The sequence below is a fragment of the Salmo salar genome, chromosome ssa11 (assembly GCF_905237065.1).
Source record: "Salmo salar chromosome ssa11, Ssal_v3.1, whole genome shotgun sequence".
NCBI lineage: Eukaryota > Metazoa > Chordata > Actinopteri > Salmoniformes > Salmonidae > Salmo > Salmo salar.
This window is the reverse complement of record NC_059452.1, coordinates 99,061,619-99,080,998: the sequence shown is the minus strand read 5'-3', so window position 1 is coordinate 99,080,998 and position 19,380 is coordinate 99,061,619. Positions and strand designations below refer to the sequence as shown.

General features: G+C 43.8%; 1 long non-coding RNA gene across 1 annotated transcript; it reads right to left on the bottom strand.

Annotated features, from left to right (window-relative positions):
- Positions 1–5,296: 5,296 nt before the first annotated feature.
- Positions 5,297–12,615, bottom strand: LOC106563795 (uncharacterized). The gene is made up of 3 exons (XR_001319322.2): positions 12,473–12,615; positions 12,302–12,361; positions 5,297–7,193 (listed from the first exon to the last, which is right to left on the bottom strand). It is a non-coding gene; the product is annotated as an uncharacterized lncRNA (long non-coding RNA).
- Between the last annotated feature and the right edge of the window lie 6,765 nt (positions 12,616–19,380).

Sequence of the window (19,380 nt, the reverse complement as noted above, 5' to 3'; positions counted from 1 at the left end):
CGATATCGTTCAGCTTTTTCCCGGGCTCTGAGAGCCTATGGGAGCCGTAGGAAGTGTCACGTTATAGCAAAGATCCTCAGACTTCAATAAAAAGAGCCAAGATAAACAACACCTTGTCAGACAGGCCACTTCCTGCATGGAATCTTCTCAGGTTTTGGCCTGCCATATGAGTTCTGTTATACTCACAGACACCATTCAAACAGTTTTAGAAACTTTAGGGTGTTTTCTATCCAAAGCCAATAATTATATGCATATTCTAGTTACTGGGCAGGAGTAGTAACCAGATTAAATCGGGTACGTTTTTTATCCGGCCGTGTCAATACTGCCCCCTAGCCCTAACAGGTTTTAAGGAGTCTTTTGGACCTAGACTTGGCGCTCCATTACCGCTTGCCGTGCGGTAGCAGAGAGAACAGTCTATGACTTGGGTGAGTGGAGTCTTTGACAATTTTTTGGTCCTTCCTCTGACACAGCCTAGTATATAAGTCCTGGAAGGCATGAAGCTTGGCCCCAGTGACGTACCTCTGTAGTCTGTAGTGCCTTAAGGTCGGATGCCGAGCAGTTGCCATACCAGGCGGTGATGCAAATAGTCAGGATGCTCTCGATGGTGCAGTTGTAGAAATTTTTAAGGATCTGGGGACCCATGCCAAATCTTTTCAGTCTCCTGATGGGGAAAAGGCATTGTCGTGCCCTCTTCACGACTGTCTTCGTGTGTTTAGACAATGATAGTTTGTTGGTGATGTGGACACCAAGGAACTTGAAACTCTCAACCCGCTCCACTACAGCCTTGTCGATGTGAATGGGGGTGTGTTCGGCCCACCTTTTTCTGTAGTCCATGATCAGGTCCTTTGTCTTGCTCACATTAAGGGAGAGGTTGTTGTCCTGGCACCACACTGCCAGGTCTTTGACCTCGCCCCTATAGGCTGTCTCATCGTTGTCGGCGATCAGGCCTACCACTGTTGTGTCATCAGCAAACTTAATGATGGTATTGGAGTTGTGCTTGGTCACACAGTCGTGGGTGAACAGGGAGCACAGGAGGGGACTAAGCACGCACCCCTGAGGGGCCCCTGTGTTGAGGATCAGTGTGGCAGATGTGTTGTTTCCTACCCTTTCCACCTGGGGCGGCCCGTCAGGAATTCCAGGTTTCAGTTGTAGAGGTAGATGTTTAGTCCCAGGGTCCTTAGCTTAGTGATGAGCTTTGTGGGCACTATGGTGTTGAATGCTGTGCTGTAGTCAATGAACAGCATTCTCACATACAGTTGAAGTCGGAAGTTTACATACACTTAGGTTGGAGTCATTAAAACTCGATTTTCAAATATTCTTGATAACAAACTATAGTTTTGGCAAATCAGTTAGGACATCTACTTTGTGCATGACACAAGTAATTTTTCCAATAATTGTTTACAGATAGATTATTTCACTTATAATTCACTGTATCACAATTCCAGTGGGTTAGAAGTTTACATACACTAAGTTGACTGTGCCTTTAAATAGCTTGGAAAATTCCAGAAAATGATGTCATGGCTTTTGAAGCTTCTGATAGGCCAACTGACATCATTTGAGTCAATTGGAGGTGTACCTGTGGATGTATTTCAAGGCCTACCTTCAAACTCAGTGCCTCTTTGCTTGACATCATGGGAAAATCAAAATAAAATCAGCCAAGACTGAAGGTACCACGGTCATCTGTACAAACAATAGTATGCAAGTATAAACACCATGGGACCACGCAGCCGTCATACCGCTCAGGAAGGAGATGCGTTCTGTCTCCTAGAGATTAACGTACGTTGGTGCGAAAAGTGCAAATCAATCCCAGAACAACAGCAAAGGACCTTGTGAAGATGCTGGAGGAAACAGGTACAAAAGTGTCAATATCCACAGTAAAACAAGTCCTATATCGACGTAACCGGAAAGTCCGCTCAGCAAGGAAGAAGCCACTGCTCCAAAACCACCATAAAATAGCCAGACTACAGTTTGCAACTGTACATGGGGACAAAGATCGTACTTTTTGGAGAAATGTCCTCTGGTCTGATGAAACAAAAATAGAACTGTTTGGCCATAATGACCATAGTTATGTTTGGAGGAAAAAGGGGGAGGCTTGCAAGCCGAAGAACACCATCCCAACCGTGAAGCATGGGGGTGGCAGCATCATGTTGTAGGGGTGCTTTGCTGCAGGAGGGACTGGTGTACTTGACAAAATAGATGGCATCAAGAGGAAGGAAAATGATGTGGATATATTGAAGCAACATCTCAAGACATCAGTCAGGAAGTTAAAGCTTGGTCACAAATGGGTCTTCCAAATGGACAATGACCCCAAGCATACTTCCAAAGTTGTGGCAAAATGGCTTAAGGACAACAAAGTCAAGGTATTGGAGTGGCCATCACAAAGCCCTGACCTCAATCCCATAGAAAATGTTTGGGCAGAACTGAAAAAGCATGTGCGAGCAAGGAGGCCCACAAACCTGACTCAGTTACACCAGCTCTGTCAGGAGGAATGGGCCAAAATTTACCCAACTTATTGTGGGAAGCTTGTGGAAGACTACCCGAAACATTTGACACAAGTTAAACAATTTAAAAGCAATGCTACCAAATACTAATTGAGTGTATGTAAACATCTGACCCTCTGGGAATGTTATGAAAGAAATAAACGCTGAAATAAATAATTCTCCCTACTATTATTCTGACATTTCACATTATTCAAATAAAGTGGTGATCTTAACACATTTTTACTAGGATTAAATGTCAGGAATTGTGAAAGACAGTTTAAATGTATTTGGCTAAGGTGTATGTAAATTTCCCACTTCAACTGTAGGTCCTCTTTTAGTCCAGGTGGGAAAGGGCAGTGTGGAGTGCGATTGAGATTGCGTCATCTGTGGATCTGTTGGGGCGGTATATGAATTGGAGTGGGTCTTGGGCAGGTTATAAATGAGATATTCTAGATATCACCATTTTTTCTAAGAGTGTGCAGATGAAAGAGAGATGTATTTTATTAGTTGTACGTGTCTGTCCTACACTACAAGTTTATCACCCACTGTCACTGTACCTGAAGTCCTGATAGACTGCAGTATCTCTCAGTTCATTGATCTGGTCTGCATCAGGCTCACAAAGTCTTGTAGCACAAAGAAATTGAATAGGATACAAAAGAAACACTGTCCATTACTTAACATACTACATAAATAACACATTATCCATGGTGCACTGGTCTTGTATGACCACATACAGAACCAGGAAAAACATGGACTTGCAACAATTTTCATGGTTTGATCAGATTGTGTGGACTACATATGAATGATTACTGACTAAAATGGGATAATACGTGTACAGGTTGTACAGTATAAGATTTTATGTTTTCCAAAATGATTTTGGAATTCAGTACTTTTTAGAATGTAGGGACAGTGGTGGTCCAAAATAGGGGAGGGTTGTCAAGCTTCTTTTATTGGTTTGAGGAGGATTGTTTTATTTTTTATTGGACACGGGACGATAGGGCATTTTTTCCCAGGTTTACATTCCCCATGTTGCAGGTTTTACTTTATAATTTATTTCATTCGAGCCAAATTTCCTCATCTGCTTGCATGCTCCTCCCCTATATCAAGGTGTTTTGGTACTTCCTTTATGCTCTACTCTTTTCTGTGTGCTAACTTTTACCATACCACAGGTCAGTATATTCTACCAGTCTAACAGTCTATCCTGCCCTCTATCCACCAGTCAGTGAAAATAGTGGATAGTTTGTCCAGATCTGCAATATGCAACTAGCAATCATACCACACATAAATAATTCAAAGCTGCACCAATTTTCAATATAAAAGAGGAGAAGCCAGGTTCATCATTGCGCATGAAAGAACAGTTAAGACATGAGACATGCAGTTTAAAAAGCTCCCCTATTGATCTTGTTTAGGGGCAATACAATTATTCTACCTAGACTAGCCTACAACACCACAATGCAATGCAAAATTACATTATTGTTTTCAAGTGAGTACAATTCTACTATAGGCTGCAAGTGCCATTTGAATAGTGGGGCATAAGTCCTGAATATTTAAGTCCATTTGGATCAGTTGTGGATCTACTCTTGCCAGTTTAGCGTAGAAGGCCAGTCTGGCTGTATTTTAAGCTCGGATACTGAGATGCGCTGTCTGTTGCAGATCATCATTCTCCCAAGTTGCCCTATGATAATGTGGCCACATATGCTCCCAGCAGGCAGTTATTCAGGAAAGCTTAAATGTTCACTTCCTTTCTTTTTGTCTCAATATAAAATAATTTCTGGGTAATAATTAAATACCTTACTGTGGATTGTTTGAAATTAAAAACGGTCAACATTAAACAAAAATAGTATCTTAGCAAAGAGAAATTTATCAAGCAAGAATTTTGCTAGGACTGTCTGGGAGTGGTCTGAGTGGGGAGTGACATCACCAGGCAGGCCAAAACGCCATCCCACCAAAACGGCTCTTACACTAAAATGGCATTTTCATCAATTTCACAGTATTATTCCAACATCATAGTGTGGAAATATATATAAAAGACAGGAAAATCACGTTTTTGACTGCACTGGGCTTTTAAGCAAAATGGGACTATGGCTAGTCCTGTCTGTGTGAAGGAGAGGCCAGTTAACAAGACTTATTATAACATAATAGTTTCTTTATATAGTGAACAAAAATATAAACGCAACAATTTCAACAATTTTACTGACTTACAGTTCATATAAAGAAATCAGTCAATTGAAATAAATGAATTAGGTGTAATCTTTGGATTTCACATGACTGGGCAGGGGTGCAGCCATGGATGGGCCTGGGAGGGCATAGGCCCAAATACCCCACTGGGGTGCCAGGCCCAGCCAATCAGAATTAGTTTTACCCTCACAAAAGGGCTTTATTACAAACAGAAATACTCTACATATTCATCAGCTGTCCGGGTGGCTGGTCTCAGACAATCCTGCAGGTGAAGAAGCCAGATGAGGAGGTCCTGGGCTGGCGTGGTTACACGTGGTCTGCGGCTGTGAGGCCGGTTGGACGTACTGCCAAATTCTCTAAAACGAAGTTGGAGGTAGGTTATGGTAGAGAAATTGACATCGAATTCTCTGGGATGGACACTTTATCGGTATGCCTGATTATATAAAGCGGTCACAGCAGATGTGTGTGTGCCACCCTGACAAAGGATTCCAGAAAGCAGGGACTTTCTACTGTCTGAATGATTGCTGTGGCCATACTGTATAAACCCCATGTGGTTGTGGTTCCTTGGCAGGTTGGCATGTTCTGTTCAGTTCAGATTCAGGTTCATTTAACATCATCAAAAATATACATACAATGTATGATGTCATTTTACATTTATTGAACCTTAAATTACACAAATGTTGGAATATATGCCAATCATCAACCTATTACCTTTAAAGGTAGCATCTCATTTAGAAGGAAAACAAATCGAAACACATTTCATCATCATCACAATCCTTATTGTCACAGACATCAATTCAACATCCATTCCATGTTGGTTCAACTTCAATTCATTGAAATAACGTGCAAACAATGTTGATTCAACCAGTGTCCAGTAGGATGTAAAACCTTTCTCCAGAAATACATTTTGACACAGCATACAAAGCAACAAAGTGAGAAAAGCTCATTTATATGGAAAATAATCTGACCAAGAGCAACCATTTCTTATCATCATCATCATCATCAGTCAATTCATTTTGAGAGTGCATACAAAGCATAGCAATGAGAAACCTTCTCCACACTGCATTAATGGGAAGGCTCCTGTTCTGAGAGAGAGACATAGACAGAGAGAGCTGGTGAACCTTTAGAGTCATTGAAAACAAGACAGTCTTCCCAGAGTTGGAGCAGCTATGAGGCTTCTCCCTCACTATGCACCTTTTAATGTTGCACCTACTATCTACTTTGAATGAAACTCTCACTTTGCAGAGTCAGAGCACTGGAAAATGGAAAGGTTTTAAGGCTCAGTCACACAGCGACTATTAACGGTTAAAGCAGCGGATGGTCGTCCTATCACTTACTGTCACCATGGTGTGTTATAGTGACTATCTGCTGGGTGCCTGGCGAACGACAGCTGTTTGCAACGATTCAACATGTAGAATCGTCGGGTAAATTAACAAAAAATAACTGACAATATTCTGGTCAGAAGCAGTTGGACCGTGCATCGTTCTAGTGTATTTTCCTTTCTAAAAGGTGTGCATGCTGCACTGATGTTGCTTTAGGCTGCTTGACTGAGAGAAACCCCCCCCACACTTGGCGCAGTGGTAAGGTTTCTCTCCAGTGTGAACCCGCGTGTTTTTTCATAATCGATGAAAAGGCACTTTTCTTTCCACACTGGGGGCATTCGTAAGGTTTCACTCCGGTGTGGCCTCTCTTGTGCCTTCTTAGATCTCCAGTTGAAGAGAAGCGTTTCCCGTAGTCTGAGCAGTAGTGAGGTTTCTCGGAACTGTGCAAACTTTGGTAATTCTCCTTCATGCGATCTACCCGTGAAAACACTTTACTACACACAGAGCACACACTAGCAGGCGGAGGGTGTACACTGTGAATAAGCTGATGAACTTGAAGTTTTGGGCGGTGGGAAAAACTCTTATCGCACTCTGAGCATCGGTAAAGTTTGTCTCCACTATGCACCCGCTGGTGTTATTTCATGTTACCTAAATGTGAGAAACCCTTACCACACAGGCAGATGTAAGGCTTCTCTCCTGTATGTATTCTTTCATGCAAATTCAGGTTTCCAGAGTTAGAGAAGCCTTTTCCGCATTGTATGCAATGGTAGGGTTTCACACCTATATGTATTCTTTGGTGGACTACGAAGCCTGATGACAAAGTCTTTGCCACAGTCAAAGCAGTGGTAAGGTTTCTCCAAAATACCACTAGGTATTTTCAAACTATGAACTCTATTGTGAGATGTTAGGTGATGTTTCAAGGAAAATCCCTTTCCACACAAAGAGCATATGTGTGGTTTCTCTCCTGTATAAATTGTCTTATGTTTTTTCAGATGTTTTGGTCTCGAGAAACTCTTCCCACACTGATCACAGATATGAGGCTTCTCTCCTGTATAAATTGTGCAATGGAATTTCAGGTTTGATAGTTGTGAGAATCTTTTTCCACACTGGGAGCAGTCATATGTTTTATCTGGTTTGGTCTTGTAAAGGTCTGGCTCCCCTGCTGCAGAACAACTCATTCCGCTGTCAGAGGTAGAGGTTGGGCTCTCTCCTGCTGAAGACAGAGTGTTTAGTTAAACAAAGAGACTTCCTAAAACCTCCATATCTATCTATCAGTCTGTCTATCAGAAATCCCTCCACCGTTCCTTGACTACTCACCCCTAACTTAGCTGAAACAATTGGATATCAAACATATGAGTAACAAGTCCTCCAGTACATGTAAAAGTATTCCATACAGTAGTTATATTAATACATTGACTAAATGTGCCTTCAGAATGTATTCACACCCCTTGACTTTTTCCACATTTTGTTGTGTTACAGCCTAAATTTATTAAAATGTAGATTTCTTTGTCACTGGTCTACACACAATACTCCATAATGTCGAAGTGGAATAATGTTTTTATAAAATGTTGCAAATTAATAAAAAATGAAAAGCTGTAATGTCTGGAGTCAATAAGGATACAACCCTTTTGTTATGACAAGCCTAAATAAGTTCAGAAGTATACAAGTCACATAATACGTTTACATGGACTCACTCTGTGAGCAATAATAGTGTTTAACATGATTTTTGAATGACTACCTCATCTCTGTACCCTACACATACAAGTATCTGTAAGGTCCCTCAAACAGATTCAACCACAAAGACCAGGGAGGTTTTCCAATGCCTCGCAAAGAAGGACACCTGTTGGTAGATGGGTATTTTTTTTATTTTTAAAACAGAGATTGACTATCCCTCTGAGCATGGTGAAGTTATTAATTACACTTTGGATGATGTATCAATACACACAGTCACTACAAGGATACAGGAGTCCTTCCTAACTCAGTTGCCAGAGAGGAAGGAAACCGCTCATTGATTTCAGCATGGGGCCAATGGTGACTTTAAATAGTTACAGAGTTTAATGGCTGTGATAGGAGAAAACTGAGGATGAATCAAGAGCATTGTAGTTTCTCCACAAAACTAACCTAATTGACAGAGTGAAAAGAAGGAAGCCTGTACAGAATAAAAAATATTCCAAAACACGCATAATGTTTGCAAGAACGCACTAAAGTAATACAGAAAAAACAATTGCTAAACAATTAACTTTTTTGCCCTGAATACAAAGTGTTATGTTTGGGGCAAATCCAATAAAACACATTACTGAGTACCACTCTCCATATTTTCAAGCAAAGTGGTGGCTACAGTACATCATGTTATGGGTATGCTTGTAATCGTTAGGGACTGGGAAAGTTTTCAGGATGAAAAAAGAAATGGAATGGAGCTAAGCACAGGTAAAGTCCTAGAGGAAAACCTGATTCAGTCTGCTTTCCACCAGACATTGGGAGATTAAAACCTACCTCCATGGACTGGATACAGGATGAGAGAGAGAACATAAAACCTACCTCCATGGACTGGATACAGGATGAGAGAGAGAACATAAAACCTTCCTCCATGGACTGGATACAGGATGAGAGAGAGAGAGAACATAAAACCTACCTCCATGGACTGGATACAGGATGAGAGAGAGAACATAAAACCTTCCTCCATGGACTGGATACAGGATGAGAGAGAGGACATAAAACCTACCTCCATGGACTGGATACAGGATGAGAGAGAGAGAGAACATAAAACCTACCTCCATGGACTGGATACAGGATAAGAGAGAACATAAAACCTACCTCCATGGACTGGATACAGGATGAGAGAGAACAAAGGCATTTCCTTTCCATTGATATCATCTGTAGGTGTAACCTTTCAACCCAAAATCATCCACCATTGACCAATCAAATGATACACACCAAGCCCCAATCTCCACAGGGTGTCACAGCATCAAAGTCCAAAACGAACAGAAAAACGTCACAAAATGTCCGAATTCAGAGTTCACCTTGTACAAGTACAAGTTACCACAGAGATCATCCATCCATATAGATAGCATCAGAGTTATCCTCAGTGACCAAGTCGCAGATAGAAACATTTACAAAAACATGGATACTATAGCCTTATTCTATCACAATAGTCAGTTCTCTGGATACTGTAACAGAGAGAAACATTTTGGCCCCTCAGAAGGGGGGGGGGGACTAATCCTTGGGCATTGTCCTTTGCTTTCCTTGTGTTCCTGGACCAGTTGCCATGCAACTCCAGATAACAGAGAGCACATCAGCCTACACAGGCAGACTGTTCCCTCTGCTACCGCACGGCAGGTGGTACCATGTTTAGAACCAACAGGACCATAAACAGCTTCTACCCTCAAGCCAGAAAACGGCTAAACAAGACTTCTAAATAGGGACTCAAATGGCTTCCTGCACTTACCCTTTTTTGCGCTAACTCTCCTGCAATGACTATGCACACACACTGGACTCTACCCACACATCCTTACACTGACACCCCAAAACACACACATCCTTACACTGACACGCCAAAACACACACACATCCTTACACTGACACCCCAAAACACACACACATCCTGACACTGACACCCCAAAACACACACACATCCTTACACTGACACCCCAAAACACACACACATCCTAACACTGACACCCCAACACACACACACATCCTAACACTGACACCCCAACACACACACACACATCCTTACACTGACACCCCAACACACACACACACATCCTTACACTGACACCCCAAAACACACACACATCCTTACACTGACACCCCAAAACACACACACATCCTTACACTGACACCCCAACACACACACACATCCTTACACTGACACCCCAAAACACACACACATCCTTACACTGACACCCCAACACACACACACACACATCCTTACACTGACACCCCAACACACACACACACACACATCCTTACAGTGACACCCCAACACACACATCCTTACACTGACACCCCAACACACACATCCTTACACTGACACCCCAACACACACATCCTTACACTGACACCCCAACACACACACATCCTTACACTGACACCCCAACACACACACATCCTTACACTGACACCCCAAAACACACACACATCCTTACACTGACACCCCAACACACACACATACTTACACTGACACCCCAAAACACACACATACTTACACTGACACCCCAAAACACACACATACTTACACTGACAACACACATGCAAACTGATGTCATACACACACACACTCACCACATACAGTTGCTGCTACTGTTAATTATCTATCCTGTTGCCTAGTCACTTTAACCCTACTATCTGTACATAGTTACCTCAATTACCTTGTACCCCTGTAGCGACTAGGTACTCCCAGGATATGGCCATGTTATTTTTACTCGTTATTAGTATTCACTGTGTATTTATTCCTTGTGTCACTTTAAATATATATAAAATATATATATATATATATATATATATATATATATATATATATATATATATATATATATACTGCTCAAAAAATAAAGGGAACACTTAAACAACACAATGCAACTCCAAGTCAATCACACTTCTGTGAAATCAAACTGTCCACTTAGGAAGCAACACTGATTGACAATACATTTCACATGCTGTTGTGCAAATGGAATAGACAACAGGTGGAAATTATAGGCAATAAGCAAGACACCCCCAATAAAGGAGTGGTTCTGCAGGTGGGGACCACAGACCACTTCTCAGTTCCTATGCTTCCTGGCTGATGTTTTGGTCACTTTTGAATGCTGGCGGTGCTTTCACTCTAGTGGTAGCATGAGACGGAGTCTACAACCCACACAAGTGGCTCAGGTAGTGCAGCTCATCCAGGATGGCACATCAATGCAAGCTGTGGCAAGAAGGTTTGCTGTGTCTGTCAGCGTAGTGTCCAGAGCATGGAGGCGCTACCAGGAGACAGGCCAGTACATCAGGAGACGTGGAGGAGGCCGTAGGAGGGCAACAACCCAGCAGCAGGACCGCTACCTCCACCTTTGTGCAAGGAGGAGCAGGAGGAGCACTGCCAGAGCCCTGCAAAATGACCTCCAGCAGGCCACAAATGTGCATGTGTCTGCTCAAACGGTCAGAAACAGACTCCATGAGGGTGGTATGAGGGCCCGACGTCCACAGGTGGGGGTTGTGCTTACAGCCCAACACCATGCAGGACGTTTGGCATTTGCCAGAGAACACCAAGATTGGCAAATTCGCCACTGGCGCCCTGTGCTCTTCACAGATGAAAGCAGGTTCACACTGAGCACGTGACAGATGTGACAGAGTCTGGAGACACCATGGAGAACGTTCTGCTGCCTGCAACATCCTCCAGCATGACCGGTTTGGCGGTGGGTCAGTCATGGTGTGGGGTGGCATTTCTTTGGGGGGCCGCACAGCCCTCCATGTGCTCGCCAGAGGTAGCCTGACTGCCATTAGGTACCGAGATGAGATCCTCAGACCCCTTGTGAGACCATATGCTGGTGCGGTTGGCCCTGGGTTCCTCCTAATGCAAGACAATGCTAGACCTCATGTGGCTGGAGTGTGTCAGCAGTTCCTGCAAGAGGAAGGCATTGATGCAATGGACTGGCCCGCCCGTTCCCCAGACCTGAATCCAATTGAGCACATCTGGGACATCATGTCTCGCTCCATCCACCAACGCCACATTGCACCACAGACTGTCCAGGAGTTGGCGGATGCTTTAGTCCAGGTCTGGGAGGAGATCCCTCAGGAGACCATCCGCCACCTCATCAGGAGCATGCCCAGGCGTTGTAGGGAGGTCATACAGGCACGTGGAGGCCACACACACTACTGAGCCTCATTTTGATTTGTTTTAAGGACATTACATCAAAGTTGGATCAGCCTGTAGTGTGGTTTTTCACTTTAATTTTGAGTGTAACTCCAAATCCAGACCTCCATGGGTTGATAAATTGGATTTCCATTGATTATTTTTGTGTGATTTTGTTGTCAGCACATTCAACTATGTAAAGAAAAAAGTATTTAATAAGATTATTTCTTTCATTCAGATCTAGGATGTGTTGTTTAAGTGTTCCCTTTATTTTTTTTGAGCAGTGATATATATATATATATAAAGATTATTTAAAAAAGAAATATATAACTCTGCATTGTTAGAAAATGACCCATAAGTAAGCGTTTCACTGTTAGTCTACACCTACTGTTTATGAAGAATGTAACAAATCAAATTTTATTTGCAACACATGCAGATGTGTGATATGACTGACTGTCCAGTACAGTAGTACTGATCATATTAAAACTTACCAGGCAGAGGAGACTCCGACATTTCCTCATACTTTTCTTCCTTCAGAACTCCAGAATAGTCTGCATAGAATGTTCCGATTACATCAGTTAAACAATACAGGATAAGGAAGGAAACCTCCTGGATGTCACCATTACACAAAATACACGTATCCATCCCTAATCAGCACTTACTTGGAATAGGGAAGAAAAATATTCATGATCCACTTCTTCCTCTTCTTTTTGGACTTCGCTCAGCTCCAGCGTCTGACTACGCGCTTCCATCTTTACTGACGTAATCTTACAGTATCCTACCGCTCCGGCGACCTCTACAGTCAGCTGAGTAGCGTCCCTAAATGTGTAGATCATTTGTTTTTATTATTTGTTTTGCTGGGGTCAAATACAGACAAATTCCACCTATATGTTTGGGCATCATCATCCTTGCAAAAACGGTCAAACGAACATTGCATAACAGTGAATGGTTGACATTTAAAGTGAAAACAAGAGGGTAACAAAAGGACAGGAAAAAAAAGATTGGGTATAGTCTAAATAAATGTGCATGCACGATAATAAAGCACTGGAGACATCTTGTAAATTGACTGAAGATTATACGGCACAAGGCAGGCCTATGCTTTCTATACAGTTTTTTTTATTTGATTTAACTAGGCAAGTCAGTTTAAAATGTTTATCTTGTAAACGCCATTCCGGGCTCCCGAGTGGCGCAGCAGTCTAAGGCACTGCATATCTAGTCACTACAGACACCCTGGTTCGAATTAAGGCTGTATCACAACCGGCCGTGATTGGGCGGCGCACAATCGGCTCAGCGTCGTCCGGGTTTGGCCGTCATTGTAAATAAGAATTTGTTCTTAACTGACCTGCCTAGTTAAATCAAGGTAAAATAAAAGTTTAACATATATTGAGGTGTGCTCACCGGGACAATGCCTAGACTACTACGATAATGTATTTAGTTCCCGTTTTATAAATCTAGTTTGATTGAATTTTTCATCCTAAACTTACATTTTATTGCAACCGGTAGAATGCAATGCAACATTTTCTCCCACAGTTTTTTTTTTACTGGTCTCACAAACATTTTTATGGTGCGTTTGACTTCGCTCACGAGTCTTTGGCCATTTATTCCCTTAGCTCAAGACCACACAGTAACCTAAGCTACATGAAACAAACATGAGAACTAGACCTACAGTTATTCAAATGGCAATCTATAAATACACTCACGTCATTTAATGACTTCACTTCTCTCTCTTAAGTTTTTCGGTTACCTATAGCCTACCTGTTTCAGCCTATGTTGAACAATAAGCTACATCTAGTATCAGTTTATACCATATTTCACTACATGTGTTCGCATAATCATCATCACCATCATCATCCCACGATATGACAAGTTTGGGTTACACATTCCATTGCCCTTATTATTGTTCTCCTTTCATAGTATTTCAATTAACCATTGCTACATTGTACATAGGCGTATGATGTTTCCCCAGAAATGCCAATACGAGACGTCAGGAACTGCATTAAACCTCAGTGGTTAGATGACTTCCAAATGAAATTAGGCCTGTGCCATCCAGGACGTACATACCAGGCGGTGTCTGAGAAAGTCCAGAAAAATTGCCAAAGACTCCAGCCACCCGAGAAATAGTAGGTTCTCCAGGCTCCCGTCCGGCAGGTGGTACCGCTGCATCAAGGCTCAAACCAACAGACTCCTAAACAGCTTCTATCCCCTGGCCATAAGACTGTTAACTGTTAAATGGCTAAAACTACTGCTGTCCCTGTCGCACAGACTATCCACACTGACTCTATACCCATCCACAGCGATCAGTTGAAGAGCATGCATTTAGTTTTACTAGCGTTTAAGAGCAGTTGGAGGCCACGGAAGGAGTGTTGTATGGCATTGAAGCTCGTTTGGAGGTTTGTAGGGCCAGATGTATACAGAATGGTGTCGTTTGCGTAGAGGTGGATCAAGGAATCACCCGCAGCAAGAGCGACATCATTGATCTATACAGAGAAAAGAGTCGGCCCGAGAATTGAACCCTGTGGTACCCTCATAGAGACTGCCAGAGGTCTGGACAACAGGCCCTCCGATTTGACACACTGAACTCTATCTGGGAAGTAGTTGGTGAACCAGGCGAGGCAGTCATTTGAGAAACCAAGGCTGTTGAGTCTGCCGATAAGAATACAGTGATTGACAGAGTCAAAAGCCTTGGCCAGGTGTATGAAGACGGCTGCACAGTACTGTCTTTTATCGATGGCGGTTATGATATCGTTTAGTACCTTGAGCGTGGCTGAGGTGCACCCGTGACCAGCTCGGAAACCGGATTGCACAGCGGAGAATGCACGGTGGCATTCGAAATGGTCAGTGATCTGTTTGTTAACTTGGCTATCGAAGACTTTAGAAAGGCAGGGCAGGATGGATATAGGTCTGAAATAGTTTGGGTCTAGTGTCACCCCCTTTGAAGAGGGGGATGACCGCGGCAGCTTTCCAATCTTTAGGAATCTCAGACGATATGAAAGAGATGTTGAACAGACTGGTAATAGGGGTTGCAACAATGGCGGCAGATCATTTTAGAAAGAGAGGGTCCAGATTGTCTAGCCCAGCTGATTTGTACGGGTCCAGGTTTTGCAGCTCTTTCAGAACATCTGCTATCTGGAGTTGGATGAAGGAGAAGCTGGGGAGGCTTGGGCAAGTAGCTTTGGGGGGTGCAGAGCTGTTGGCTGGGGTTGGGGTAGCCAGGAAGAAAGCATGGCCAGCCGTAGAGAAATGCTTATTGAAATTCTTGATTATCGTGGATTTATCAGTGGTGACAGTGTTTCCTAGCCTCAGTGCAGTGGGCTGCTGGGAAGAGGTGCTCTTATTCTCCATGGACTTTACAATGTCCCAAAGCTGTTTGGAGTTAGAGCTACAGGATGCAAATTTCTGTTTGAAAAAGCTAGCCTTTGCTTTCCTAACTGACTGTGTGTATTGGTTCCTGACTTCCCTGAAAAGTTGCATATCGCGGGGACTATTCGATGCTAGTGCAGTCCGCCACAAGACGTTGTTTTTGTGCTGGTCGAGGGCAGTCAGGTCTGGAGTGAACCAAGGGCTATATCTGTTCTTAGTTCTACATTTTTTGAAAGAGGCATGCTTATTTAAGATGTTGAGGAAATTACTTTTAAAGAACAACCAGGCGTCCTCTACTGAGGGGATGAGGTCAATATCCTTCCAGGATACCCGGGCCAGGTCGAAAGGCCTACTCGCAGAAGTGTTTTAGGGAGCGTTTGACAGTGATGAGGGTGGTCGTTTGACCGCGGACACATAACGGATGCAGGCAATGAGGCAGTGATCGCTGAGATCCTGATTAAAAACTGCAGAGGTGTATTTGGAGGGCAAGTTGGTCAGGATAATATCGGTGAGGGTGTCCATGTTTACGGATTTAGGGTTGTACCTGGTGGGTTCGTTGATAATTTGTGTGAGATTGAGGGCATCTAGCTTAGATTGTAGTACTTTCAGGGTGTTAAGCATGTCCCAGTTTAGGTCACCTAACAGAACGAGCCCTGAAGATAGATGGGGGGCAATCAATTCACATATGGTGTCCAGGGCACAGCTGGGAGCTGAGGGGGGTCTATAACAGGCGGCAACAGTGAGAGACTTATTTCTGGAGACTTGTCAAATATCCAGACACAATGGGTCCCTTACTATCTCCAGAGGTGGTCAGGAAGATCACAATGAGTCTTTTATTCGTCTATGTGGGCACAATCAGAATGTGGACAAGATGAGTACAAATGACACGTTAGAACCAGGTATAAACGGGAATTATATTTCATATATATTAACTATTGTCTTTTTTTAAATGAATGGTTCCTAAAAAAAAGACAACATTACAAAATTTCAAAACAGTAAAGTGCATATTTGACAAACCTCCCCATATCATTGTTATTTCTGATAGAAAGGGAAGGGAGAAACTGCACTTTTCAGTCCCACACACAGACACACTTCCGATTATGTGCAAAAATGATAACACACTCAAATACACACTACATACAGTACGCAACAAACATTACACATCCTGAAATGATAACACACTCAAATACACACTAGACAGTATGCAACAATAAACATTACACATCCAAGAAGTGACTATAAAATGCCCACAACTTACACACCCACACACACAAATACACACACTGTGCCGTGGCGGAGATCTTTGTGGGCTATACTCAGCCTTGTTCCGGGATGGTATGTTGGTGGTTGGAGATATCCCTCCAGTGGTGTGGAGGCTGTGCCTTGGCAAAGTGGGTGGGGTTATATCCTACCTGTTTGGCCCTGTCCGGGGGTTTCATCGGATGGGGCCACAGTGTCTCCTGACCCCTCCTGTCTCAGCCTCCAGTATTTATGCTGCAGTAGTTTATGTGTCGGGGGGCTAGGGTCAGTCTGTCACATCTGGAGTATTTCTCTTGTCTTTTCCGGTGTCCTGTGTGAATTTAAATATGCTCTCTCTAATTCTCTCTTTCTCTTTCTCTCTCTCGGAGGACATGAGCCCTAGGACCATGCCTCAGGACTACCTGGCTTGATGACTCCTTGCTGTCTCCAGTTCACCTGGCCGTGCTGCTGCTCCAGTTCCAACTGTTCTGCCTGCAGCTATGGAACCCTGACCTGTTCACCGGACATGCTACCTGTCCCAGACCTGTTGTCCCAGACCTGCTGGAACCCTGACCTATTCACCGGACGTGCTACCTGTCCCAGGCCTGCTGTTTTCAACTCTCTAGAGACAGCAGGAGCTGTAGAGATACTCTCAAAGATCGGCTATGAAAAAGCCAACTGACACTTACTCTTGTGTTACTGACTTGTTGCACACTCGACAACTACTATGATTATTATTATTTTACAATGCTGGTCATTTATGAACATTTGAACATCTAGGCCATGTGCTGTTATAATCTCCACCCGGCACAGCCAGAAGAGGACTGGCCACCCCTCATAGCCTGGTTCCTCTCTAGGTTTCTTCCTAGGTTCTGGCCTTTCTAGGGAGTTTTTCCTAGCCACCGTGCTTCTACACCTGCATTGCTTGCTGTTTGGGGTTTTAGGCTGGGTTTCTGTACAGCACTTTGAGATATCAGCTGATGTAAGAAGGGCTATATAGATACATTTGATTTGATTTGACACACTCCATTAAAGTGGCCTTGAAACCAATGTAGGCAAGCCTGAGACAGATGTGCTTGTTTTTAACTGATCTGAAGAAATAAGCTTGTGTTAGCATTAATCAATGTTCTTAGGGGAAGCAGCCATATTGTAGACCTATCTGGAGTTTCTCTAATCTATGAGGGATGGGGTACACCTAGTACCGGCAGAGGGCAACAAAGATACTCTGCACTGGCCGGTGGCCGCAAACAATTTGAAGGGGTAGTTCACACCACAAATTACATTATACAATCTATGTTCCAAGGAAGACTGTAAGCCACTATTTGTTTCATTTATATTTTATTGATGCCATAAATCAATGGTGCCACCTGTCAATCAATGATTTTAGAGGGTGGGATAATGATGATTAAGGGTTTCACAGTCCAGATCCGTCTACATTGCACAATGGGCGTCTGACTACCTCCAGAAGAGGTCAGGAAGACCTCACCACAATCAGATCACAATCTAAAACTGTGGTCACAATCAGAATGTGGACAAGATCAGGGAGAAGGATGCACGTTAGAACCTAAATAAAAAACAGGGCTATAGAATCTTTGCTCCAAGGAAGACTGTAACCCACGATTTGTCTGCAATGTTTCCGCGTTCGCGGATACCACATTTAGATTTTATTAGGATCCCCATTAGCGACATCTAGTCTTAATGGGGTCCGACACATAACAAAAAATACACAGATCAGACACGGACAGAGTATGATTAGCTCGGTTTCAAGGGTGTTTATTAAATAATAAATCAAAAAGAAAAGAAAAGGATAGGTCTCCCCCATGAGACCTTCTCCGGGATACTGTCTTCTGGGCCTTGCTGGATCCTGTCGTGCACACAAACTCAACTCACTCGCCGTAGCTCAGATAACCGTCTCCAACTACATGGAAGTCACCTCACTTCCCCTAGTCCTCTCCTGTGTGCTGCCCTTCTGGCAGCTTTATGGGGCTTGTACAGCTGGTGAGCAATCAGCCCTTGATTACTCACCAACTCCCCAATCAGCCCCAATTAGTCCTGGGAGGAGAGCCCGTCGAGACCTGGCACATCCAGCAGATGGAGCCATCGCCTCGACGAGTTTCCCCCTGGTGGCTGACCTGCTGTACACCACCCCCGTGACCAGGGTGAAGTGGGTACCCAACAGGTAATACTTGAGTGTTTAGTGCCCACTTCACCGCTAGACACTCTTTCTCCACAATGGAGTACTTTTTCTCTCTAGGAACCAGCTTTCTGCTGATGTACATGATGGGGTGCTCCTCCCATCATTCTGGGACAGAACGTCACCTAGTCCCGTATCGCACACATCCATCTGGACCACCTTCGGCACCTGGAAATCGGCGTTATGAGGATCGGATGGGAGTACAGCGCTTCCTTCAGACGGCTGAACGCCGCTTCTGTCTCGTTCGTCCATTTCACTGTTTTCGGGAGGCGGACCCTGGTTAGATCGGTGAGGGGGGAAGCTATAGCAGCAAAGTTAGGGATAAATCGGCTATAGTATCCTGCCAGTCCCAGGAAGGACTTGACCTGTGTCTTGGTGCGTGGAACGGGCCAGTCACGCACTGCGTGACCCTTCCTCTCCTGGGGCTTGACATTCCCCCGTCCGATGAAATACCCCAGGTACTCCACCTCCTCGAAACCTAGTTTGCACTTCTTAGGGAGTCAACCCGGCTTGTCTGAGTGTGTCCAGCACCGCCTGGAGGCGCATCAAGTGCTCTTCCCAACCTTGGCTGTGGATGATGATGTCATCCAAATAGGCCGCTGCGTACTGCTGGTGGGGTCGAAGTACTTTGTTCATTAGCCGTTGGAATGTGGGCGGGGCTCCGTGGAGACCGAACGGGAGCACCCGGTACTGATACAACACATCTGGTGTCGAAAATGCCGTCTTCTCCCGGGAGGAGGCTGCCAACGGTATCTGCCAATATCCTTTGGTCAGGTC